We start from the raw sequence: 455 nt of genomic DNA, 5'->3' as shown, positions 1-455 counted from the left end.
GACTTTCCGTATTCCCGAGCGTTAAACTAATATATACTTTTGTTATTTACACCACCTGTCCTCGTCTGTTGTTATTATTTGTATATTCTCCCATATATATATAGATAGATAGATACACATATATATATATACATATATAGAAGTGGTTTTCCAGGATGGCTGTAGTGTAATGAATGAAACAAGTAAAAGATAAAATAAATAAAGCCAAAATGGACTCTACCCATTTGTAAAAGAAATCTAATAGGTTATAGAATTAAGACAGAGAATAACAAGTTGTAAATGGAATAAAAGAATCTCACTGACAATTAAATTAAATTACACTTTAGCTAAAGTACTCGTATGTACCATAAAGAATACTTGTGCTATAAAATGTGAGAAATTGTGATTAGAGTATATATCACACAGGGTGGAAAACTGTCTCCTGTGATATATATATATATATATATATATATATA

The sequence above is a fragment of the Octopus bimaculoides genome, chromosome 27 (assembly GCF_001194135.2).
Source record: "Octopus bimaculoides isolate UCB-OBI-ISO-001 chromosome 27, ASM119413v2, whole genome shotgun sequence".
Classification (NCBI taxonomy): Eukaryota; Metazoa; Mollusca; class Cephalopoda; order Octopoda; family Octopodidae; genus Octopus; species Octopus bimaculoides.
Note: the sequence above shows the minus strand (reverse complement) of the source record.